The 25,651-nt window shown below is 45.6% G+C and overlaps 1 protein-coding gene across 7 annotated transcripts in view; it reads right to left on the minus strand.

Annotated features, from left to right (window-relative positions):
• Positions 1-25,651, minus strand: part of AKAP13 (A-kinase anchoring protein 13) — a 243,912-nt gene that overhangs the window by 81,385 nt on the left and 136,876 nt on the right. The window lies entirely within an intron of this gene.

Genomic DNA, 25,651 nt, shown 5'->3' on the forward strand with positions numbered 1-25,651 from the left:
AAGAGGTTCCTCCTTTCGGTTCGCCTCTTCCACCTTGAGAAGTAGCCACTCTTGCTGCAAGAATAAAAACCAAGGCTAAACCTCCAATTTTGTTTCTGAACAAAAACCCCAGGGCTCTTAGAGGATCAGTCCCATCTGCTTCTCTCTCTGTCCTGGCCCTTGCCTACAAGCGGTGCCTCTTATGCTCCCAATAGCTTACAGTGGTACCTCGGGTTACAGACGCTTCAGGTTACAGACGCTTCAGGTTACAGACTCCGCTAACCCAGAAATAGTACCTCAGGTTAAGAACTTTGCTTCAGGATGAGAACAGAAATCATGCAGCGGCAGCGGGAGGCCCCATTAGCTACAAGTGGTACCTCATGTTAAGAACAGTTTCAGGTTCAGAACGGACCTCCAGAACGAATTAAGTTCTTAACCCGAGGTACCACTGTATTCACATCGGCCAAGCCTAGAGAATGAAACACACACTGCCACACAGTTCCTGATTTCAAAATTGACAGGAGCCCCCTTCAGTCTCCACCCCATGTCTCTCAGGGGACAGGCTCTTTTTTTGTATTTCTGCCTACTTTACTTGAGTTCTTTGCTTCAGAGTCAAAAAGACTCTGTGCAGGGAAAGTCGGGGGTGGAGAATTGGACGATGAATCGGGGGGAAAGACGGCAACTTTTCCACCAATTTCATTACAGGAGAGCAGCTGTGCCAGCTTGACACACTAAACACCCAACGAAAAACACCAGTGAAAAAAGGGTACTCATAAGTAACACTTGAGGATTTTAGTCTTTGCAAACACTTGCATGCAGTGTGTCCCAAATCCACACCTTTCAGAATAACACGCAGATCACCATTTAAAGCAGGGATAATGGATATCTCTGAATGCTTTTTGACTCTGAATCCAGTGCTCAGCTAATGGATCAAACTATGTACACTTTTCCAAACTCCATATACATGTAAGTATCGGTTTCAATGAGGCTGGTTGTTGTTGTTGTTGTTTCAACAAAATAATGAAACGGAAGTACAGGTGAACCTATGCAAAAAGTGACATGGCCCAGAAATAGTTTTGTCCTTCCCTGATCAACAAAGCAGTAACATGTTGGGCAGAGAAACAGCAGTATGCTCTTATGAGAGTGAACACAGAAAATGTGCACAGTAGGACCGTAGCACAGTGGCAGAGCATCTGCCTTACATGCAGATGGTCCTGGGTTCAATAATCAGCATCTCTGGCCAGGGCTGGGGAAAGACCTCTGCCAGAAACCTTGCAGAGCCACTGCCACTCAGACTATACAGAGTTAGATAGACCAATCATCTGACTCGGTCGATAAGCCAACTTCCCATGCAGTTGGCACCACACTTACAGGTATCAAAAGCTGAAAGAGCTGGTACAGCCGTAAGTCTCTTTCTAACATGGTTTAAACTGTCTGTGAGACTTTAAAATAACTAAAGTGGAATATATCTGTAATCCATTATTATTATTATTATTATTATTATTATTATTATTATTATTAACTGGCAAACATGTTAAATATAGCTGCAAAACTGCTCTGGTGATAGGTGTCCTCCACAGCTGGTTTCTTCTTTGTTTAAAGGAGGGGTGAATAAACCTTCTGGGCCTTCCAGATGTTGCTGTAGACCACATCTTCTATAATTCCTGACTACGCTGGCTGGGGATGATGGGAATTGGAGTCCAATAATGTCTTACTGGGCTGGGGTGCTAGGTTGAGGAAGTCAAGGATAAAGGATTCACGGAGCATAATGCTCTCTAATGCTACAGGTTCAGAGGCAGCATGCTAGCAACAAAAACTGGAGAGGTCTATTTGCCTGGAGGGGCGTGTGCAGCACATCTGCTTTGCCACTGTGGGAAAGGTTGCTGGATAACACAGGCCTTTGGTTTGATCCCACAGGGCTCTTCCTGAGTTCCTATTGTAAAATAGGGAGCATGGGCTACGTGAGATGAACTCAAAAAGCAGATCATACATGATTAGGTAGATATTTGCCTGATCTGATTATAACGGTGGGGGGGAGAGGGGCTGTATTTTCCCATTAAAGATGAGGGGAGGTTTCGAAAAGGAGGCATGACGTGTGGGGAAGCTGATTAACCGTTTCCCCTCCAGCCATCACCAAAGGATATTGCAAAAAGGTTCATTTGTGCCTATTTTCCACTGAACTGATTTCAGTGATCAGCATTCTCTCCTCCTCCCCACCCCTTCCTGGTCCATCTTTGAAGGGAGTACACAGTTCAGGCAGGTCACAGCATTAGATACAGAGTGCTGCGGTTATCAGGCACATTTTCACAGGCACAGAATCAGATGCTGAGAACACCACAGTCGGAACAAAGATTTGTGGCAAGAAGAGTGCCAGGATTAGCAGAAGGGCCCACAAATGTCCTCATCAGTCTTTCCTGGAAACCTGAAGCAACTCCTATTTCCTTTAAGAGTAGCTAGCTGTTAGCTGGGTCCATCAGCTATGTGTGTGATCATTGAGCGAATGACATTATTGGGCCCTGTATTTCCTTAGTTGTTTACTTGCTATCTTAATATAACCATGCCCTTCCTGCCAATGCCCTCAAGACGGCTTTCAACTTGAAATAATGGCATGCCATCCAACGGCTGTGATACAAAAGGAAAACTGAATGGGGAGGGCAGAGGAAAATAAGCACCTCCGTGCTCTCACTTTCATAAAAAGGTTACCAAGTCATTATAATGAGCATGTTGAATGGCTGCTGAAGGAGAGACTTCTGGGCCAGGAGGAGCAAAATGCATAGCTGTCAAGTGTCCCTTATTTGAAGGGACAGTGCCTTATTTCGGCGCCATGTCCCGCTGCTGTCCCTTATTGATGGATGTCCCTTAAATGTCCCTTAAATGATGTCCCTTAAATTTCAAAGGAAGCAGCTCCTCTCCCTCCCTCCCTGCCGGCCAGGGAGGAGGGAGGCTCCAACTGTGTTGCTTGGCTGTGTTGCTCACCCAATAAGAAGTCTAAGAACGACTGGGGGGTGGAGCTTGCATGCCTTGTGTGTGGCTAGTTAATGCAAGCTGAGGGGTTTTTTGAATGCTGGACGCCATTTTGTTGCATGTGCTGCTGCAAACTCTGCAGTGCAAAGCCAGGCCGGGGAGCCATCTTCAGTTGAGGCTGCATAGGCCTTGTGGTGCATGTGATTCAGATTCTATTCAGTTGAATCTCTGGTTACAAAGTTGGTTGGACAGGAAGACTGGAGTGTCTGGAACAGGTGAGGCTGCAGGTCCCTTATTTTCAAGGCTGCTGGTCCCTTATTTTCAAATCTGTAAGTTGACAGCTATGAAAATGGTGGTTAGCTCCAGCCAAGACTATGAAGGGCCCGGCCCTCTTCCCTCTCTGCTGTAGCCAGTTAGAATGGCTGAAGGAGGAGCAGAGCCAATGGAAGGGGCCTCAGTGGCCACATTCACACCATGCATTTGAAGCTCCCCCCCCAATGGCTGTAGTATGTTAGGGGTGCTGAGAGTTGTTAGGAGACCCCTATTCCTCTCATGCAGCTTAAATTCTCAGTGATTTCACAGTCAATTACTCTTGCCAGGGAACTCTGGGGATTGTAAAGCTGAGGGGACAAGGGGTTTTATGGCGGCTTTCAGCACCTGTAACAAACTACAGCTCCCAGGATTCTTGGGGAGCTGTTTAAAGTGGTATCATAGTGCTTTAAATGCATGGTGTGAATGTAACCACTGCCTCACCTCTCAAAGGCCAGGCTGAAGGTGTGGGTTTTGTCGTCTAGCCCTCTCTCACCCTACAGGCTAAAGAAAATGAGAAATGGAAGCCAAGGAACAAAGAGAGGCGGCTGCAAAAGGTACACTTAAAACAATTTGAGCTCAAAGCCTCTTCAAGTCTGAGCATTCTTCTTCAGGGACAAAGGAACGTACCCCACCAAAAGATAGCTAAAAAACATCTGTTAACATGACCTGTGCAGTTCACATGATATCAGAGAAGTCACATGCTTCAAGAAGGAGTCTTCTTTATCAGAGCCGCTGGGCACAAACTCATGGCATTGGCGTTGTGCAATCAAGGGGTTTCTCTGGCTCTGCACAAAGCCAGAGAGAAAGAGAGAAATTACGAAGAGGATCGATAGTCACCAAACTAATCAAGGCGCCTTCTTCTTCTTAACAGGCAAAGTTTACTTGTAGGCAGGGATGACTCAGCTCCACTTCCTTCTTGGACACATAAAATGAACTTTTATGAGCTCTGCTGCAAGAAGACCTTCTAAGCTAGAGACTTGGAAATTAGCAGCATTGAAAAATGGCAAGCAGCAAAACCGGTAACATGCTACAGCTCAGGGTACTCAGGATTTCCCCAAGGTACGGCACACTCTGGTTGCCCCGACCTCTTCGCTTGGAAGACACGGGGAAGGCAATCTTGAGAATTTCTCCCGACTGCCTCCAGCTTTTTCAGGCCCTCCATACAAAGTGAGAATGGTTGTGCTGTTTGGAGTGGCGGGCCCTATGCCAACCTTGGGATCCAAACACATGTTCCTGCTCCAGTGTCAAAGGCAGCATGTGCTTCTGCTGGGAATCATGAGTGGTGAGAGGTCCTGCTGTATTCAGGTCCTGCTTGTGGGCTCCCATCTGCATCTGGTTGCCCAGTGTAAGAACAGGATTGCTGGGCTATATGAGTCTTTGTATGACATTAACTGTGCCACGGTTTAAACCATGCGTCCTTCCGGTCTGTCCCATTTATTTTCTTAAAAAAACACACTACTTCTTTGGCGATCATTCATAGCCTAGTAAGATTGTCTTCCACAAACACGGTTTTAACAGTGAGTCCGTAAGTGACTGTGGAGGCCAATTCTGGAGCCACACGTCCTTCCACAGCGGGGACATTGGTTTCCGGGCGGGTGTTGATCACGGTGTGGATTTGCCCAGCGTGCCTTCCTCTTAGCACGTTTCTCTCTTGTGTCCTGAGTTTGAGTGTCTTCACAGCCCATGACAACTTTGGTAAAGGCTGTTCTCCAACTGAAGCGCTCGCAGGCCAGTGTTTCCCAGTTGTCAGTGTTTATACTACATTTTTTTAGACTTGCCTTGAGACAGTCTCTAAACCTCTTTTGTTGACCACCAGCATTATGCTTTCCATTTTTAAGTTCAGAATAGAGTAGTTGCTTTGGAAGACGATCACACATACTAACAGTACATCACTCCGGAAAGTATAGTTCTTTGAAGCTGGATCTTTTGCTGCATTTAATTTAATATACATATGAGAAACAGTTCCACCTGATGTATGCCTACCCTGAAACAACATTAATGAATCATGCTCTGTAGCTTTGCCTCCGGCGACAGAGAAGCTCCTGAAAGATGACGGCTCCTCTCACCTTGTCCTCCATTCTTTTATATATCGCCAGGTTATCCCCATCCTAGGAAAAACAGCACTGGACCGCTAGCACCACTCAGCCTGTTTGGCCCAGAAGATGGGGCCTGGAACCACTGATCAACGTTATTAACCCAGATACTTCTGCTTTCAATATTACGACATGTCTTTGCAAATGGCAAGAACCGCGAAGGGGGACTTTTCTGGAGCTGCTCTCTTGCATCCCTGCCTGTACGCCACCAAACAGCATACATCTCATGACAGGTCTTCCCCATTACTCATGCCCCAGTACAGAAAGTGGGGGGAATCCACACACCCCACAAATAACTTCCAGTTTACAAACAAAACCCTTCTGCCGCTTGATCCAGGAAAGGGCCACAACGAGGAACAATGATGAGTGAAAAAGAAGGTGTGTAACATGACAATGCAATTCTTTTTGGGAACTCCTGTAACTTGCTGTGATGTCCTGTGGAACCCCAAGCCCCTATCGCAGACGATCCCACTTTCTGAGTAGAGCAGCAGGAGTAACGGGTGGTACCACATGGGAAAGTGGAGTCCCTTAACGTAAGAGCTTGCAACATTTCACATCACTCCTGAGGGATGGTGGTGGACTAAAGGATTCTATGAAGCCTCAGATGAAAAAATAAATACAGCCTTCCAGTTCATTTCACTAAGGGCTTGAACTGATTTATGTTGTGTGTAATCAACCCCGCTGATATGTGCTTTCCTTTGGACCACATCAGCGAGGCCAAGAGGGGGGTCTTGTCATCTGGGCAGCCCAGGACCTCCATACACACGGCTCAGACTTGCGCCCTACTGAGGTCACTTCCATGCTGAGGTCACTTCCGTGCTGTTACCCAGCAGTTTGACTTCACCCCTGGAGGTGCACTCCATTGTCTCTCAAGGCGAAGGCCAACAACAAGCCTTCAGAGCTTATATTATTAATCCCTATTCCACTCCTAATATTAGAGATGGGGAAAGGTGTTTTATTTCTTACCTTTATATACCCCACCTTTCCTTCAATATGGTTCTCATTCTCCCCATTTTATCCTCACAGCAACCCGAGGAGGCCAGGTAGACTGGCAGACAGTGGCTAATCCAAAGGTCACCCAGTGAGCTTCATGGGCAAGTGGGGATTTGAACCCTAGTCTCCCCAGGGACGCGGGTGGCACTGTGGGTAAAACCTAGGACTTGCCGATCGCATGGTCGGCGGTTCGAATCCCCGCGGCGGGGTGAGCTCCCATCATTCGGTCCCAGCTCCTGCCCACCTAGCAGTTCGAAAGCACCCTTAAGTGCAAGTAGATAAATAGGTACCGCTTTATAGCGGGAAGGTAAATGGCGTTTCCGTGTGCTGCTCTGGTGCCGGTTCGCCAGAGCAGCTTCGTCACGCTGGCCACATGATCTGGAAGTGTCTGCGGACAGCGCTGGCTCCCGGCCTCTAGAGTGAGATGAGCGCACAACCCTAGAGTCTGTCAAGACTGGCCCGTACGGGCAGGGGTACCTTTACCTTTACCTTTTTACTCCCCAGTCTCAGTCTATTACTCTAACCACTACACCACAGTGGGACGATCCTCATCTCTTTCACCTTCCAGATTGCAAGTCCTAACCAACAGCCAGTCGGCAAGACTTGCAAAGCACTATGCAGGTACAACTCACCTTTTGGCCCAGCCATGGCTTTTCCTGACCCACAGTATGTCAGATGTGAGGTAGGTGGACATGGCTTTGCCAAAACAGCCTCATGGGTCAAAGTGGATGACTCAGTAGGCCAAATTCTCCTTCCCCACCCTATAGACCTTGCAGATCATAGGTAAACAACATGGTACACTTCAGATGTTGCAAGAATCCAACCTAGTTAGCCTAACCAATGGCCAGGGATGGTGGGAGTTGTAGCCCAACAACATTTCCAGTACACCAAATGTTTAGTTACCCACAGCATAGACAGTTCTGACCTAGATGAAGCACCAGGCGTACTTGGTAGAAAGCAGCTTCCTAAATCCATATGAAAAAGCCTTCTGCCTATAAGTCTACAGAATGTTTCACCATGGTTGAGACCTCATTCTACATGCCTCAAGCTTACCGAGATCTGGACAATAAAGCCTTACTGAATTGAACCATAGGTCAGTTGCAATGGATTTCAGCAGTAACGCATGCACAGCAGACAATATCAGACAATCCTTGCTTGATGTGATAAACTGTGTTGGTCACATGTAAAAGGTCTCTTGCGTTGTGATGCAAGGTCCACAACAGACCAAAATCCAAGGAATCCAGAGTTGCAAACTTGGCTACCGAATTCCATCTCAAACAGATTTCTGTAGCACCCGCAAATACATAAATTGTATGACTGTTGTACACAGATCAATCATCCTGCTCCCCATGACCACACCTCCCTTATTCAAATCACAGCTTCCTTGGTTTAATTTTATATCTGCTTCCATTTCCCAGGGCCTCAGCTGTATACAATTACCGATCGCAGCCCCCTCCCCCTTCTTGGTCTGGGGTTTGGGCCACCTCAAGCTTCTTTATGCTGTAAACAGCTGTGGTAAGGAAACGGCCAAACTGCTTGCACACACAGTTGTGAGGAAACCCACTGCACTCTTCTCACATTTGGATAGAATCTCTGCTGCTCCATCGCCCACAGATGGCAGTTCTCAAATTTCAGACGCAAGCAAAGGGCTTTAAACTGTTGGGTCATGTTGGAACATAGGAAACTGCCTTCTACTGAGTCAGACTTGCTCAGTGCTGCCTACAATGACGGGCAGCAGCTCTCCAGGGTATCAGGCAGGAGTCTCCATCTGGAAAATGCTGGGGATTGAACCTGAAACCTTCTATGTGCAAAGATGATGCTCTGCCACTGAGCTACAACCCTTCCCATATGTGTTCCATTTGTGTTTCTCCAATTTAAACTCATACAGGTAACCTCATTCAGCCCACGGGCCACATTCCCTTGGGGGCAATCTTCCTGGGACTGTGCACCAGAGGTGGCCAGAAAAATACATGTTTTCCTTTGTACAGTAGTATAGTTTTCTCACTAACTCAAGCATCTTTTTTGTGCCAGATGGAATAAATTCATTAAATACCATATTTTTTGCTCTATAAGACTCACCTTTTCCCTCCTAAAAAGTAAGGGGGAATGTGTGTGCGTCTTATGGAGCGAATGGAGGCTGTGCAGCTATCCCAGAAGCCAGAACAGCAAGAGGGATCGCTGCTTTCACTGCACAGTGATCCCTCTTCCTGTTCTGGCTTCTGAGATTCAGAATATTTTTTTTTCTTGTCTTCCTCCTCCAAAAACTAGGTGCGTCTTGTGGTCTGGTGCGTCTTATAGAGCGAAAAATACGGTAATTAAGATCCAGCGTACACACACCAAGAAGTAGAATACTGTACACACAGTTAACAAATTTCCAAACTATCTCCAAGGACACGGATAGAAGACTGGTGCTTGTATAGGCAGTGGCCATTTTGCTCGGGGGTTCCGTTCCTGACAACCGCCCCCCCCCCACATGCATGCATCAGCAGAAAGCGCATCAGACCAACCCTGTTTGGGGGCCACTTCTGGGTAGGCAGCAACAATCGTGAGCATGTGCATGCGTCAATCAGACACGCATAAAATGCTTGCTGCCTGTACACAGCAACCTTTTACAAAAAACTATGCTGGCTGCCAATTTGTTTCTGGAACAAAGCTGCAAATATCCTTAAAACATTTTATCAGAGGTAGGGAGTCTTTTTCAGCCTGGAGGCCCCAATCCCACAGTGGGTGTGGCGTGGTCAGAGGCAAAACTGGGTGAAACAATGGATGTGACTCTTGGTAAAGGTAAAGGACCCCTGGATGGTTAAGTCCAGTCAAAGGCGACTATGGGGTTGCGGCGCTCATCTCGCTTTCAGGCAGAGGGAGCTGGCGTTTGTCCACGGACAGCATTCTGGGTCATGTGGCCAGCATAACTAAATCACTTCTGGCACAACAGAACACCGTGATGGAAACCAGAGCACACGGAAATACCGTTTACCTTCCCGTCTCAGCAGTACCTATTTATCTACATGCACTGGTGTGCTTTCGAACTGCTAGGTTGGCAGAAGCTGGGACAGAGCAATGGGAACTCGCCCCGTTGGGGCGATTCAAACCGCCATCCTTCTGACCGGCAAGCCCAAGAGGCTCAGTTGTTTAGACCACAGCGCCACCTGTGTCCCATGTGACTCTTACCTTTGTACAACAGACTACATTCCAGCCATGCAACCACTGTAAAGTAGGGTTCACTAACAGGCTAGCTTACTTTTTTCTTCCTTGAAAACAGCATAGAGCTGAAGGAGGAAGTTGGAAGAAGGATGCTCTCTCTCACTTCCTCTTTCAACTCCATGTGCCATTTCAAGGCTCAGATTAATTCTACTGGATTCCACTCTTACGCAGATCCCCTTGGAAAAGCAAAGTGCGCACATGTGCACTCTTATCTTTGTCTCTGATGTTGGGGAGAAGTATAGATCTGGGGAAGGAGTTGGGGAGAAGTAACCGGGGGAAGTGGAACCCACAGCACTCACTGAACAACCCAAGTGTGCCCACGGGCCAAAGAAGCTTGGTGACCCCTCTTTTAAAGAAACTTGTGAACGAGAAGTGCTCAAAACAGAGCAAGGACGAGAAAACCCAGCAGCTAAGCTCTCTAGACTGCTGATGCGACAGTTCCAAGCTGCATTATTAAAAACATCTGGAAGAGCTGCAGAATTGTGTGCTTTGCAGAGCTTTTTTTTTTTTTAATGGAAGCTAACCAGTCATTTCAATTCCAAACCAAAGTCTAGGGCTGCAGTTTTCAAAAAGACACCCCCACACGCACAAACTCAATTGTGTGGTACTTCATCCAGAAAATCCTCCTCCCCGTATCATCCCCTTCCACTTGCTGACCTTTTAATAAGGAGGAAATCACAGCCACGCCGAAAACAGAGAACCTCTTTGATATCTGTTTTACATTAGGCTTGTCATGTTGTTATGAAAGCCTGAAAATGATGCAATCTGCAGAAATACTGCAGAGCATTAACGTCCTAAACCGTGTAGCTCTACAGATTAGGGGGAAAAGATGGCAGCTGCTCTTCTTAGCCTGAATCAGACCGATTACCCAAAATCACACCAGATTTCCACAAAAAGAGATAGACGCAACCCTAAGAGGTTAGGCGTGTCACACTAGGACTTGAGAGGCCCAGAATCAAATCCCCACTCTGCTGTGAAGGTCACTGTGGGAAAGTAGCAGGCTACAGAAGGGTGAGGAGAATTGAGGTGAGGGCTGCTCATGGTGGGTTCAAATTCTTTGCCTTATCCCAAAGCATCTCATTGCTCCCACCTTCTGTGAAGGTTCACTGCAAATCAGGGGGAAATCCCTTTACTCAAAGGGACACACACCTTCTCTCAGCTATTCACAGCAAATTCTGGAGGACAGGATCTTTGTGCTGGATGGGAGAACGAGGGGAGGTCACTGTTAGCCTCCTGGCAAGTGACTGCATAGACCTCTATTTTCAAATTTCTTTCCTTGTTTTCATTGGTCTGTTCGTGGAAGAATATGTCCATCTCTGTGCTTTTGCAGAGAGTTCCAAACATGTCCTAGGACACACATACAGCTCACAAGCGACACAGACTGGGCCTCACTGCGTTGCATTGCATGACCAGAGTGTGCCCCCCACCAATGGCTTCCTTGCTACCCATAGCAATAAAAAGTTCACTAACAGTGGGCAAGCTGCCTTTTGAGAAAACCGTTCTGCCATTCTTGATATTCTCCACCAGGAACTGCTGTGGTAAGCCTTGAAAAAAAATCCCCAAACACCACTCAGAAACCTCCAGGTAGGTTATCACGCTTCCTGTTCTTTGATTCCCCTACACTCAAGTGCCTTCCAGGTAGGAAACATATTTGGAACTACATTCCATTCAACTATACCAACGGCCAGAGAAATGTTTTCTAGATGGAGATGCTAGAAAACATTTTGTTTCTTCGGGCAGAAGTAGCTACAAGGGAGAGGGAAACAAGCTACAAGGGGCAGTCTTTAATTTTGCTTTTTGAGGGGGTGGGGCTTGCTTTTGTGTGGAACAGAGAGGCAAAAATTCACTGGATTTAGAATTGGGGTGGAGAACAAATTGGTTTGCATCCATGTCACATATTTGATATATATTTAATCTCTAATGATAACTGGCTGTAATTTTTGCATCTCATTGCCATTCAACTCCCGCCTTACTCTACTTTAGATTTCACTTTGTACATCTCATGAACAGGGTTCAAATCCATGAAAGCTCATGGCCATAACACATTTGCTAGCCTTTAAGGTTGCACAAGACTCTCTTGATTGTTTTTACTCAGGAATGGTGCTTTGACAGGTGTACAGGTGACTCTGCAAATTGCCACCGTGAACCAGTTTCTAGGGCTCAGCAAAAATGGCCTCTCAAAATTCTTCACATTATTTTTAGGCAGCGAAACTTGGGAAGCATTTCACCTTAGAAGAAAGAGGTGCATTTCTTCAACTATTTTTCTTAGAAAATCATCTTCCGCTGAACACAGCTCTTACTATTAATCCATACTGAAAAATCTTATTATTAAATCTGAAGCTACAGTTGCACCCAAAGTTAAATGATGGTGAAGAGGAGGGGACAATATTGCCAAATATTCTCCAGAGGAAGAAGGAAGTTCTCAAACAGTTGTGGTCCTCCACAACTGGGGGGGGACGGGACCCAGTGCTTTTAAAAAAATTTTAGAAAACTCTTTTGAGAAATTTCACCTCAGCCCTGCCAAATGCTATTTAGGATCACATTTAAAGTGTGCAAGCATACTGGAAATTACGATTCTAAACCGGGAAAGCAAAGCAGATTCATGATGAGGACACAGCATTCTGGAAGAGAAAGGAGCTCAGTCTGTGGTATCAAAAATGACTGATGGGACACAAGCTGATTGATTTGTGGTTACGCGCTCTCATGGGCAACAGCCACATAAGTGAAGGATTATACTTTGCTCTTTTATTTTATTTTTTGCATTCATTATGAAAGAACAAGCACACTGGCAGCTGATGTGGCAGAGACTGCCAAGATCTCGCATTCTAAAGCACAAGGTCCCCACCTCAAGATGGCATCCACAAACTTAGTAGATAATGAGACAGCTAAGACCCTGTCTGCATTTTACATTTAAAGAGGCATTACTCTACCTTAAACAATCATGGCTTCCCGCAAAGAATCCTGGGAACTGTAGTTTGTTAAGGGTGCTGTTAAGGGACCACTATTCCCCTCACAGAGCTACAATTCCCAGGGTGGTTTAACAGCCAATTCCTCTTCCCAAGGCACTCTGGGAATTGTAGCTCTCTGAGGGAAATAGGGTCTCCTAACAACTCTCAACATCCTTAGCAAACTACAGCTCCCAGCTTTTCTGTGGGGGGGGGGGGGAGGAAGCCATGACTTTTTAAAGTGCTTTAAATGTTTAGTGCCGATGGTGCCTAGATTTACAGGCAACTAATAAACACAAATAACAGGTGGCCTTAGGCAAGTCTTACTCAAACTTCTAACACAATTGCACTGGCTGATTAGTATTCAAAATGCTGGTGTTGACCTTTAAGGCTTTACATGGCTCAGGATCTCAATACCTTAAGGACGGCCTCTCCGCATACAAACTGCTCCAGACCCTGCACTTGTCATCTGAGGCCTTTCTCTATGTCTCCCTCCCAGAGAGGTTTAGAAGGTGGCAACAAGAGAACAGAGCCTTTTTGGTGGTGGCTCCCCGGCTGTGGAGTGCTCTCCCCGAAGAGGCTTGCCTGGTGCCGTCATTTCATGTCTTTTGGCACCAGGCAAAAACACTCCTCTACCCAAGCCTATGGCCATTAAATAATCTATGGCCTGTAAAAGTGGGGGTTGGGGTGGTTATCATGGTAATTAATTTATCATTAGGCTGTCTGTCTGCCTCACAAATTGCTTGCGAGCATTATCTGAGATATGACTACAGTCGTCTCCAGACTGTCAACATTTTGCAGAGGGATTCAAGCACGTACCAGAAATTTAGTTTTGCACAACTAAAGTGGATTAAAGTGCTCTGGCAGAAGAAATCACTTAAAAAAAAACAGTAACTCAACTTTTTGCAGTTAAGTGATAGGGAAATGCACTGAACAGTGTGGGAGAAATGAATGATTAACAGGAAGATGTCTAACCAGCCTACAAGCAAATCACAATGAAAGCAGGATGAATGCTAATTGCCTTAAAACTGCCCGTAAACATACCAGGACAAATGTTCAGTAAACCTACAGTCTAACCTCCCTGCAAGCTTTGTGCAAGCGAACCAGGATGGTCAATAAACAGGGGTTTTAGCATAAATGCTATTACTTTCTAGAACAGAATGGGTCTTGCATAGATCTTAGACAAGATCTAGAAAATCTAGGTTAGGCAGGGGACATGCTTTTACATGCACAAATCCCAGCTTAATCTCAAATAAGACAGCTGCCTAAAACTTCTGGAGCATCACTATGGACAACACTGAGCTAGATACACCAACGGTCTGGACTCAATATACGAAGGCAGCTTCCTCTGTTCCTAAGAGCTCAGCCTCTTTTTTCACCCTCTGTTAAACAGAGCTCAGAGGAAGACCTTACATGACAATAAAGACTTGAAAGTAGATCAAGCCTGAACGCCACCTAGTGGTACAACAATAATAATAATAATAATAGTATTTTATTTATATCCCGTCCTCCCCAGCCGAAGCCGGGCTCAGAGCAGGGAAAAATGGCCGGGCTTCTGAACTAGTTTTATGGGAGGCAACGACAGATGCTGCAGACATCAGCTAGTAAAATCAGGAACAACTGAGAAGCATCAACCAATACCTTCTCACATCTTATTTATCTCGTAAAATATCAATCTCGGTGTACTTGGCTGTAACAGCAAACTATGGTTTGCCCCAAAGCTGGAAGGAAACTAACTAAGCAGAGCGTGAGAGAGGAGAAGGGTGGAGTGCCTGATTAGAGGACTCATTCCCACAGGCCAAAGCTATGGCTTGGTACGATGCATGAACCAACCTAACTTATCAGTACACCATAACCATCACCACAATGAAAAACAGGCTTCTTTCCTGTGTGCCCCCACCAACATACTGTTCCATTAACAAATGAAAATCAGAAGTGGCTGGCTTATAAGAAGCAGGGTCCTTTTGGTAGTGGTGCCAGGTTCATGGCTGCTCCTCTCCAGAGAGCTCTGCCAAACCCCTAACACTGGCTTCTTTCACTGCTGACTAGAAAACCGCTGGCTAACATTGTTGTGATTAGAATCATAGAATTGTTGAGTTGGAAGGGACCCCAAGAGTCATCCAGTCCACTCCCGACAATGCAGGAATCTCAATATGGGGTTCCCCATCCATTTTGAAACCGTACCAGACCCTGCTTAGCTTTGCAAAAGCGCTAACTGTTTTTATTGCTGCACCACTAGGACTGGTCTGTTTTGGTTTTGTTTTCTTCTTTTCTTTGGTTTTGGGATGTTCTCCAGTTACTATTCCGAAAGAAAACTGAGGCATGCCTTAATAAATTAATAATATTTATAATTTGTGCAAAATGAGGGGGTAGGAAAGCTGAATAGCTTTGATCCATGAGGCCATAAGGTAAAGCAGCCATAAGGTAAAGCAGAAAGTAGAAGGAGATCAAGTGCAGAAATTTCATGAAGTAGCAGTGATGGGAGTGGGAAAGTTTGCAAATGCTTTGAAAGGACGTGGCTACACTACCAACTTAAATTGGGTTTATATACTTTATGGCCCCTGCCCCACAAAATCCTGGGCAATATAGTTTGGCAAATAGAATTCTCCATTAGAGCTTCCTTTTCCAAAGAACTACAGTTCCCAGGGTTCCCTAGGAAGGAGGAGTCGGCTGTTAAACCAGGTTAAAAGGTAAAGGGACCCCTGACCATTAGGTCCAGTTGTGACTGACTCTGGGGTTGCGGCGCTCATCTCACTTTATTGGCCGAGGGAGCCGCCGTACAGCTTCCAGGTCATGTGGCCAGCATGACTAAGACGCTTCTGGCGAACCAGAGCAGCGCACGGAAACACTGTTTACCTTCCCGCCGGAGCGGTTCCTATTTATCTACTTGCACTTTGATGTGCTTTCGAACTGCTAGGTTGGTAGGAGCTGGGACCAAACAACGGGAACTCACCCCATCGCGGGGATTCGAACCGCCAACCTTGTGATCAGCAAGTCCTAGGCTCTGTGGGTTAAATGTGCCCAAAATTAAGATGGATCATCACACCAGGGGAAAAAAAGCTTTAGCGAACACTGATCCTCTTAGAGAACACATTTTCTCCTGCGTATTTTGTTTAAAGCTATCACAACACTTGGAATCCATGTGGTTTTGTTTACAGTTCCTGTTGGGCATCCTGATAAAAGTCCGAATGAGAAAGGCGGTCCTCCCCTTTCTCAATTTAGCAAGATAATACACCAGACAAGGAAACAGTGAGATTAAAATTGATGTGCAGAAAGCATTTAGCATCCAACTGCATTTCCTGGCCAATTGTTTGCTTCATTGCCAATGGCAAGGAGCAGAAGGGATGAAGACACTGGAGTTACTTGTTTCGTCCCTCATTTTTTTCTATTTAGGGCGGCTGGAGGCACCCTTGGACTCCATCATCAGTAATTGGAACAGGTCTGTGATTACAGCAAAGGAACTTCTCTGCCCACGGAACAAGCCAGTAATTACCATTCTAATTGGACCCCATATCCATGCTTGTTTGGAAACAAGACAGTTGCAAACAGGGAAATGTAATCCTTCGCCTCCAAAACCCCTTGCAACCAGTGGCAGAATTTATAGACAAATGAATGCACTTCATAAAGCAAGGGGAAACAATGAAATAAAACAATAAAACAGAACTTGGCATGGTTCCTTGGCATGGTTGAATTCATTGGAGAGAGACTAAAGACCCACCTTTTCCTAACATCTCTAAACCCTAAACTCTCGTGACACTTTCAAAATGTTCCCAGCCTTGATTTTGAAAATTCAGGATGTTCAGGAAGGGGATTGCATTGTCTCCTTATGCCCTGGGGTGAGCAAGACGCATGTTTGATTGGGTCACTAAGTCAAGATCTCCCTTGTGAAAAGCTAGCCTACCCAGGAGGTGGGTAGGCGGCGTTCTGCATGGGGAGAAATAATTTAACATGGAGCACACAGTTGCCATGTTAAAACTCTCAAAAGGCACCTTCCCCTCTCGACTGTGGATGGTTATGGATGGTTATGGATGTCCAGTCAAAGGCGACTATGAGGTTGCAGCGCTCATCTTGCTTTCAGGCCGAAAGAGCCAGTGTTTGTCCATAGACAGCTTTCCAGGTCATGTGGCCAGCATGACTAAACCGCTTCTGGCACAACAGGACACCATGACGGAAACCAGAGTGCACGGAACCTTCCCGCTGCAGTGGTACCTATTTCTCTACTTGCACTGGCGTGCTTTCAAACTGTTAGGTTGGCAGGAGCTGGGACAAAGCAAACAGGAGCTCACCTCGTTGAGGGGATTCGAACTGCCAACTTTCTGACCAGCAAGCCCAAGAGGCTCAGTGCCTGGTATGCAGCCCTTGAAAGGTTTCCTGGGAGCAAATGCAGCCCTTGATATGCCAAGTGCTTCCCAATCCCTACCCCTGGGCTAGAGCTATTGAAAGTTCAGGCATGGACCGCTTTGAATATTGTGCCCTCAAACATCAGCTGGAAGTTTAGGGGGAAAGATGAAGCAGAGGAAATGTCCTTTGAAATTCCCAGGACACTGAAGCGCCCAACCATTTATTGAGCCAACCACAAGGAAAAGCCCATGGATAAATCCCACAAAAGCAGATTCCAGTGAAATCAATACAGAACAACAATAAGGGGATTTGGAGGCCTAACAAGGATTACAAGAGATTATTTTGCAAAGCAAGGAAAGAAGGCGGAAAAAAAGAAATTCCATCCAGTTTGGGGATAGTTAATTAGTTGGTCGGCAACCCACTCCTCGTCTATTTACCTCCGTTAGCAGCCTATTGTTCAGGATCAACGTCTGATTTTTTTTTTACATCCACAAAAACCAAAACAAAAGACCTCCTTCAAAACATAACACAAAAAAATTAATCAATCCCATATGGAGACATTGACATTATTCCTTGTTTTCACAAGAGGATCAAGTTCTGCTAAAGAAGCTTATTTAATGCAGATGCTGGGGGGGGGGGGGTAGCAGCATAAGATCTAACAGAGAAACTTTTTTCCCTTTAATTTTCCAGTAGAGAGAAGAAGGGACAAGCTAAGAAGGCTGAACAGCTACAAAGAAGCTGGGCTAAGCAGTAAAGTATGCTTCCAGCCCACAGACCTGGTGGATCGGTCACTCGCCATGCCTGAATACTGAAGATGGCCATCCCTGAACTAAGCTAGACTTCTGCAAGGGGCAAACCTGGTTTCCCCTTTCATTTTGCATTATAGGAGCCAGACTAAGAAAAACAAGCCAGAACTGAGGCTAATTAGGGTTCAGCAGTCAGCCAGAACCAGCTCTCTCTTCCTTCACCACACCTAGATTAGGAATCTCTGACAGGAAGCTGCAAGTGATGATGGCTGTAGAGTAGGGTTGCCATAATTTCCCGGACATAGCTGGTATTCGGCCCTTGTAAACAGAGCCTTCTGTAAACAGCAACTTTTGTGTCCGGATTTTCGCTTTTTGAAATATGGCAAACCCTACCATAGTGTCTTCCAGCCTCCACCAATTGGCCATATTCGTCTCATGTCCGGAACAGAAATCCATCCAACAAATCAGTATTTGTTGCTGTTGTTGCTTTCGGTCACATAAATCATTATGCGCCCCCCACAACATTGTGCTTACTTTTTATTGAAATGAACGTGGCAAAAGAATGGGGTGACATTTTTTAAAAGTGGAGAAGGAACTCTTAAGCATCTTCTCCCAAGGGACAATTCTTCAAGAGACATCTCTCAGATTATTTGCCACTAGGGCTGAGCAGTATCTGGTTTTCAACACTGTGAAATATCACCAGCTAAAAACATTGTGATATATTACCAATATATCACAATGTCTGAAATAAGGATGGAGATATGTAAAGGCATTGGCTGGCTTCAAGGCTTTTCCTGGCTCTTGCGATTCGCTGCCCCCCTGTATGAGGCAGGGGAGAGTTGAGCCAGTAGAGTTAACAGGGGCTGCAGGAATTGAGAGACACATTGGCTGGCTTCACAGTTTTCCCACATTGTGATCCCACACCCCATGATTTGCAATATATTGCCAGGGCAAAAATTCTGAAACCGATATAACGATATGGACTTCAAAGTGGGTTTGGACGATATATTGCCCGGCCCTATTTGCCACTGGGGGAAAGGCATGAGCTTTCTGCCAACAATACCACGTCGTTTCCTCTTGCAGGGAAAACACAAGGCCAACCACCTTGCAAGGTCCAGAAATGTAGGATCACACACACATACACACACACACACAGAGAGAGAGAGAGAGAGAGAGAGAGAGAGAGAGAGAGAGAGAGAGAACAAGGAAATAAATGACTAAGCCTCCCCTGGTGATAGTGACATGGCCCAGCTGTCTCCATCCATCAGAGTTCGCGTGTCAGATAATCATCAGTTAAGAACTGCACCCACAGCACTCGGAAAAAGCAAGGGAGACTTCAGGGTGCCAAGCATCAGATTAGAATCAGAGAAGGAAACTGTATCTCCATCTTCCTTGTCGCTGCACTACACCACCAATGCGGAATTTAAAAAAAATCAGCCCAGCAACATTTGAAGATGCTGCGTCACAGCTGAGCAAAGAGGCCGTGGACAGAGAACTGGGATTCAGGCACAGGTTCAAATCCTCGCTTCACTATGAAGAAGACCCCTGTGCTTTTAAGCTCTCAGCCTAATCTACCCCACAGGGTCGTTGGGAGGAATGGGAGAGAGGATCGGAGCTCCTTGAAAGGGGGGTAAAAAATTAAAAAGGAAGAGGGGAGGAAGCATTCAGGCAGCTAGGATCTAGAGCTTGGCTCTGAATTGTTGTGACATGTACTATTATCTCAGACGGAAAAAAGTCCTGATGTTGAACAGACCCAATGCCAAGTCTCTGACCTAATGTGTTTGCCCGGCGCTCCTATCTTCTTTCAAGCAAAAATTATCAACGTTTGAAATGGTTGTGGTGTTTGGGGGAAGGGGAGGGGGAGGGGGGCATGAAGCTCAAGATATTCCCCCGCATGCTGGAGGTAACAAATGGCAGGAAGGTTAAGAAGGGCAGCCTCTTCCAGCATGAAGGGTGAATATGTCAATTTCTGCTCGGCTCTCTCTATCTTCTTAAAAACGTTGAAAGCTGGCTTGCAGTTTGAGCTTACAGCATAGGTAGGCAAACTAAGGCCTGGGGGCTGGATCTGGCCCAATCACCTTCTAAATCCAGCCCGCAGACGGTCCAGGAATCAGCGTCATTTTACATGAGTAGAATATGTCCTTTTATTTAAAATGCATCTCTGGGTTATTTGTGGGGCATTGGAATTCGTTCATTTATTTTTTTTCCAAAATATAGTCCGGCCCCCCCACAAGGTCTGAGGGACAGTGGACCGGCCACCTGCTGAAAAAGTTTGCTGACCCCTGTTACAGTGGGCCTGCCTGGCAGCTGCACTTGGAAGCTGAGCTTTTGCTGAAAAGCTCACCTGGTCTTGCAGGTTCTCTCTTGCAAAGTGTATTTCCCTTTCTTTCAATAAGCCCCAGGGGTGGCGATACCAAAGAAAATTACCTTCAAGGCTGCATGCAGACTTTTAATGTCTTGCCCTCACTTCTGCCAAACACCTGTACACAGGCCTAACGTTTGGGAGACTCATTTAAGGGATCCAGGAAATTGACCCTGCCATGTGTTATAAGAATGAAGCAGATCCACCCCCATAGTGAGTATTTGTGTTCAAAACAAGTACCTGGATAAGTGGATGGTAACCATACAAAAAGGACCAGAATTTTACATTAGATCTTCGGTAGCCAGCATGGTATGTAGTGACTAGGACCTGGGGAACCAGGGTTCAAGTCCCCACTCAGCCTCTCAGTCTAACCTACCTCACAGGGCTGTTGTGAGGGAAGAATCATGTACACCAGGTTTGTCCAACAGGTCGACCGCAATCTACTGGTTGATTGTGGAGTGCCCCTGGTTGATTGCGTGATCCTGAGCGATCTACCCCCCACCAAAAAATATGCTGCATGACACTCAACGTCTGTGAGAGACGCTGTGGCTTTGGAGCGCGCAGGCTTCCCGTTGCCGAAATGGTCCCCCGCTGGCTCACTCCCTCAGCTGTAGGGCGGCCGGCAGACTCCACGTCACAAGGCACACGATCTCCCCCAAAAAAGCTCAACGAATCTGGGCAGATCACTGCTATTTTTTTAATACAGTGGTACCTTGGGTTACATACGCTTCAGGTTACATACGTTTCAGGTTACAGACTCTGCTAACCCAGAAATAGTACCTCGGGTTAAGTACTTTGCTTCAGGATGAGAACAGAAATCGTGCTCCGGCAGCGCGGCAGCAGCAGGAGGCCCCATTAGCTAAAGTGGTGCTTCAGGTTAAGAACAGTTTCAGGTTAAGAACAGACCTCCGGAACGAATTAAGTACTTAACCCGAGCTACCACTGTAGTGGGAGTAAATTGCAGTCTCTTGGGAGTTGGATATGCCTGATGTATACCATTTTGAGGTCCTCTGGAGAAAAAGCTGGGATACAAATGCAAAACAAACAAACAAACAAACAAACAAACAAATGTTGGGGACTATGCTAGCTGGGGTTGATGGGAGTTGTAGTCCACAACATCTAAGAAGACACCACATTGGCTAAGTAGGACAATATGAAGAGGTGGACGACCACCACACTTCCTCATTTTCAACCTATGAACCTGCTAGGACACTGCAATAGGCATCTGACATCCTCTGTGCCCCACTAAGTATTAGGGGCGCTGGCCAGAGAAGAGGCCTTCTCTGCAATAGGCTGCCCCCACAATACTCTCCCCAGGTACACCAAGTGCCAACTTCACTATCATTTCGGCATCAGGTGAAAGTGTTTTTATTATTATTCTGGGCAGCTGTAATGGCATTGTTACAGCTATGCAATCCAGGCGTTAGCATGGGTGGTTTCTTTTAACAATTGTTATTACGCAGCTATTTTGTATTGTTTCAAAGTTTTTCTGGCGTTTTATTGTCTTCTACATACAATGGAGACAAAGGGGGGGTCTCTACACAAGAAGCTGCCTTATACCGAGTCAGACCACTGGTGCATCTAGTTCAGTATTGCCTACACTGACTGACAGCAGCTTCCCAGGGTTCCAGGCATGGGACACTCCAAGCCCTACCTGGAGATGTTAGGGATAGAACCCAGGTCCTTCTGCAGGAAAAGCAGGTGGTCTACCACTGAGCTATGGTTCTTTCCCTAAAACACGTCTAATAAATCAAAATTAAATCACTTCCCTCGAACTGAAACTTCCAGACAGTCCTCATGCACAAAGAGCACGTTGCAGGATTTTAATCAAGGCAATGAATGATTGCTCTCATACTCAATGAATTTTGTTTGGGGAAGGGAGGGAATCGTAGACCTCAGCAACACATTTCAGATACAGCCCAGTGTACCTTTTGCTTCTCCATTTGGAACTCTATATAAACATGCCTAAGGAGCCAGCACTTCAAAGCTGCTTGCTGGAGTAATCCAAAAACAAATAGCTTCTCCTGAGATCTGCTGGGCTCAGGGGCAGCGTTTGCAGTGAACATGACCTTTGCACGGTTCAGTCACAAAGCAAATTGAGCTGGGTATTTACCAGCGGTAAGACTTGCTTCATTCAGAAATTAACTACGCTCAAGAAAACAGACAGGGGATTCTAAAAGGGCAAAGCCATCAGCTGTTCCAATACCTACACGTCCTCATGAGCGGCCTTCGCTGCCCTATGGCAGACCCCAGTCAGAAAGAGGATGCTGGTGGGTGTGAGAGAGGCAATGACTGGACTGATGCACTGCTCTACAGGCTATGTCATGCTTCCTGGAACAAACAAATCTAGCAGACACAGCCCAGTCGGTAAAGCGCCTGAGCTTCTCTCATCAGGAACCACAAAGTGGAACAACACTAGATGTAATCATTTAGAGCACTGGGTTGCTGCACTCCACATTTGCCCCAGGGTCAACCCGATACTGATCCCATTAGAACACAAGGAAAAGACCTTCTGGATCAAACCAAAGGCCCATCTAGTCCAATACCGTATTTTTTGCATTATAAGACTCACTTTTTCCCTCCTAAAAAGTAAGGGGAAATGTGTGTGCGTCTTATGGAGCGAATACAGGCTGCACAGCTATCCCAGAAGCCAGAACAGCAAGAGGAATTGCTGCTTTCACTGCGCAGCGATCCCTCTTGCTGTTCTGGCTTCTGAGATTCAGAATATTTTTTTTCTTGTTTTCCTCCTCCAAAAACTAGGTGCGTCTTGTGGTCTGGTGCGTCTTATAGAGCGAAAAATGCAGTATTCTGTTTTCACAGTGGCTAAAGGGATGCCTAATGGAAGCCAAGCTCCAGCAGGAAACTCACATCCAATGCATTTATAAGATGAAAGGTTCTTTCTAGGGTAAAATGTCACAGCACCCTTCATTCTGAACATGTGCATCTCTCCTTGACCAGCTCCAAGGAAACTGAAGGACAGGGATGCAGGACAGAAACATTCTCCTCGTCATCATCAATAAGTTTATTGTACTAGCCAAAGGTAAAGACTATTTCAGAACAGTTTGCTGAACTATAAACCATAATAAAAACATACGCCAAAAATATAAAACAAACCTCAGTAACAGGAAGAAAGAGAAGTCAGAAAAACCACTGCCTAGCTCAAACCTAGCTCAGCTTCCAGTTAAACCTCTGTTTCTCCATAACAGCTTATAGCAATGTTATCTCTCTCTCTCTCTCTAATCATTTTTGCAGCCAGTGCATAAAGCACCATGTTATGTGTCACAAAGCTATTAGCATCACTCGAAACGGAACCATTTTTGCCACAGTACGCCTACTTCCATGCATTAGCAAAGGTTTCAAAAATCCAGATCCCTGTAGATGGGGCAAATTAACAAATAATGGATAATGTCTTCCACCTGTGGATGGTCACAAATACAAAATCTGCCACCCGGGTGGGACATTATTGTAGCAGCCATCCAAGACTGCAGTAAGCATCACTTGAAACCACATCTCATTAAAAGCATTTAAAGAGACAGGCATGAGTTTAGTCAAATAACAGGTTCCAGCTTCTGCCAACTTAGCATTTTGAAAGCATACCAGTGCAAGTAGATAAATAGGTACGGCTGTGGCAGGAAGGTAAACGGTGTTTCCATGTGCTCTGGCACTTGTCACAGTCCTCTGTGCACCAGTAGCAATTTAGTCATGCTGGCCACATGACCCGGAAAGCTGTCTGTGGACAAACTCCAGCTCCCCCGGCCTGAAGCGAGAAGAGCGTCACACCCCATAATCGCCTTTGACTGAACTAAACCGTTCAGGGGTCCTTAACCTTTTACCTTTTTAAAAACACACTTTTTAAAAACACACAGTTTAAAAAAAATGGTACCATGGAGGAAAATTGGAGTTCCAGATAGGAAAATGGGAAACTGCCTTATACAGAGTCAGCCCATTGATCCACGTAGCTGAGTATTGTCTACACCACTGGTCTGATTTAAGGTGGGTTGCAACAGGTGCACGACCATCATGCAGATGTATGATAAAAGAAATGGCTCCCCAAATGCATGTTTGGATTAAAAGTGTGTCCAGGGTCTGAAAAGGTTGGTGGTACCTTGACTGACTGGCAACTGACTGGCAAGTGTTTTAGACCAGATTCCCTCCCAGCACCTCGGTTAACGAACTTAATCCGTTCCGGAAGTCCGTTCTTAAACCGAAAACGTTCTTAAACCGAGGTGCACTTTCCCTAATGAGGCCTCCCACCACCGGTGCCCTTCCACCATTTGGATTCCATTCTTAGACCAAGGTAAAGTTCGCAAACCGGGATACTACTTCCGGTTTTGCGGAGTTCGTAAACCGAATCGTTCGTAAACAGGACTGTTCTTAAACCAAGGTACCACTGTAAATAGGTAACACTGCAGCAGGAAGGTAAACAGCGTTTCCACGCGCTCTGGTTTCCGTCACGGTATTCCACTGCACCAGAAGCGGTTTAGCCAAAGGGTGGAAGGGAGAGAAAGTTCCAACAAAATAGGAGTGGCAGATAAAACTATTTGAGTATATAGAACTTGGAAAGATGACAGAAATAATCAGGAATCAACCAAACCAAAACTTTAAAAAGAGTGGGAATGTTATAGAGTGTACTTTTAAAAAAAACATTGTTCCCAAGTAAAATCTTTGATGTGCTCTGATTAATTTTCGCAGAATATATGACAGACAGATAATGTATTACATATAATACTGGTGAACTATAAGGTGATAAAGGATGCAGTTAAAAAAGGAAGAAAGGACCCGAGGTGAGGTGGACAGAAGTCACATTCAAACAGTAGAAAATTAATTATTTGTGATTTATGGTATCGGCAGCTTTTGATGTTGAATCTTACTATCATGCTCTGGTATTTCTTGTGGGGGGGGTTACTGTTGTTTTTGTTTGTTTTTTTGCATCCCCCCCTCTTTTTATTTTTATTTTTATTTTTAACAATGAACAGGATAGTTTTAACACTTAATAAAATCAATAAAGAGCATTTACAAAAAAAGAGAAGTGATTTAGTCATGCCGGCCACATGACCCAGAAAGCTGTCTGCGGACAAACGCCGGCTCCCTTGGCCTGAAAGCAAGATGAGCTCCGCACCCCACAGTCGCCTTTGACTGGACTTAACCGTCCAGGGGTCCTTTACCTTTTTTTACCTTAGATGAACTGAAGATCTGACTCAGCCCTTTATTCAGATCCATGAGGACTAGAATCATACTTTATTTTTAGGTCAAGGGCCACAGTTCAGTGGTAGAGTATCTGCTTTGCAAACAGCTTCAATTCCCTGCATCTCCAGGTAAAGCCTGGAACCCTGGAAAACCACTGCTCATCTAGGTAGATAATAGTGAGCTAGATGGACCTATGGTCTGACTCAATATAAAGAAGTTTATTATGTTAATACCTGCACACAGAAATTAATGGGAGGTATATACTGGTGACTACTCATTTGGGATTTATTGTGAACCTAAATGTGTCGGAGGGTTACACAGAGTTCTGAAGATTTTAAGCGGTGTTAATGCAGTGCTGTTGGCTTTTCTTAAAAAAAAAATATTCCATCAAACTTAGCAACAGGAAACTGTGGTCACCAATCCAGCCGCAAACTTTCCATTTGCCTTGGCACTCCCAATCCTATACCAGAACAGCCAGATTCTGGAGATGGGGAAGAGAGGGAGGCAGGCAGACAAACAAACAAA

This window comes from Podarcis raffonei, chromosome 14 (assembly GCF_027172205.1).
Source record: "Podarcis raffonei isolate rPodRaf1 chromosome 14, rPodRaf1.pri, whole genome shotgun sequence".
In the NCBI taxonomy this organism is placed as follows: Eukaryota; Metazoa; Chordata; class Lepidosauria; order Squamata; family Lacertidae; genus Podarcis; species Podarcis raffonei.